We start from the raw sequence: 1,999 nt of genomic DNA on the forward strand, positions 1-1,999 counted from the left end.
AAATATGTCGGACCAAAACGGCGCGTATCATTTAATTGCCTTATCGTCGAATTTTTTTTACCACGGTAAAATGGGTAAAATGCGCGTCCAGTAAATAATTTTTCATGCCACTTGTTACTATTGGATTTAGGGTCGAAAAAATATAAATCTGATTTGTGGATGATAAATATGTCGGACCAAAACGGCGCGTATCATTTAATTGCCTTATCGTCGAATTTTTTTTACCCTAAATTTGACGGTAAAATGCGCGTCCAGTAAATAATTTTTCATGCCACTTGTTACTATTGGATTTAGGGTCGAAAAAATATAAATCTGATGGTAACATATTGTGGATGACGAATTTAGTGTTACCATTGTTGTAAAATTCACCGATAAATTTGACAGTAAAATCGACAATAATTAACGTTTTTGTTGTAGTGGAAGAAGAAAAGAGGCGGGGTTTGGCTAGAGAAAGAGGGAGAAGGCGGTGGTGATGGTAGAAGGAGCAGTGATGAAGGGAGAAGGTAGTGGTAGAGGAAAGATAGAGAAGGGAGAAAGGAGGACAGTGAGCCACGCCAAGAAATAGGGAATAGGGGAAGGATAGAGGGGGAAAAGAGGGGTTAGAAGTAGGAATAAAATTAGTATTTTAAAAGTTAATAAGGAATAAAAGTATAAAAATTTGTATTTAATTGATTGTGTCTTTATGTCTCAATATTTTTTAGGAATACTAAATACATTTATTTTGTGTACATTTATGTACTATCGTGTTTATAAAAAAATTGTGTTTCAACAAACAAATAGTATAAAAAAATCTTAATTTCCATAAACTCAATATATATTGTTATTTATAATACTTTAATTCAAGATCTCTTAATTAAAAAATAAACTAAATACTTAAGTCTTAGTTAATTTTGCATTATTATTATTATTATTATTATTATCAAAATTTGGGGTGGAAAGTGGTAGCGAGTCATCACCAAGGTGATACTTTAGGTTGGGGAGCAATAGTCATGGTAGTAACAATGGTAGTGGTAGTTGTTGGCGTTAAAACTGGGTTAGGTTTAAGATTGAGGTGTACGATTAAAAAGGTTAAAATTGTTATGAAAAAAATGATTGCTAACTGTTAATTGTCAAAAAATTAGTTATGCGGGTAAAACTAAAAAATATTTCAAACATAAAAAGTTAAATTAAATAAAATTAAATGTTTTAAAAAAAAATTTCACTTTAGAAAAAAAATTACATATTTATCCTAAATTATTTTATTAATTTTTTTATAATAAAATTATCTTTAATTTGTTGAATTAAGTATTGAATATTAATCTTGTGATAACAAACATAATTAAAATTTCATATTCTAACTTATTTTTTTTTTTATGAGTATTGTAGGTATTAAAGTATGAATAATCAAAAATCACAATTAGCAATGATTCAAGCAAAATAATAAGTGATTGAGAAATACACTTCAAAATAAGCTCATATATTCTTGGAAAGTTGTTGCACATTATAATCAAGCTAAACAAGAAAACAATTCACATTCAAAGCCAACGCCTATAATATTGAAGAGTGCAACGATTAGTTTGATCAAAGAAAATTTTTTTCTACATTAAAAAAAAAGAGATATTAAGCTCTATATATGATGATTCATCCAATAAAAAAGACAACCAATTCGAACTAATTCAAATAATATACCCATAGTTTTTGGTTTTTTTTTTTTTTTAGTGTGTTCAATTTCTCTTTTATCTAAAAATAAATTTATATTAGATATACAACAGGTAAAGAGAGTTAGTTTATCAAAAGTCATTTATACTTTTATTTGAGTGATTGATTCGAAAGTATACTAAATTAGAATGCACTTGATTTCTTTTATCTAAATTGGATTAGCATTTATAGTAAATTATTAAATTTAGATTAATTTAAGTGTGCTATAAAAATGTAAGTATTTTAAAATTAGTATTTAAAATCATATTTTATTATAATAAAAATTTTATTATTATTATAATAGAAACTGGACATAAATTAC

This window comes from Arachis ipaensis, chromosome B09, assembly GCF_000816755.2.
Source record: "Arachis ipaensis cultivar K30076 chromosome B09, Araip1.1, whole genome shotgun sequence".
In the NCBI taxonomy this organism is placed as follows: domain Eukaryota; kingdom Viridiplantae; phylum Streptophyta; class Magnoliopsida; order Fabales; family Fabaceae; genus Arachis; species Arachis ipaensis.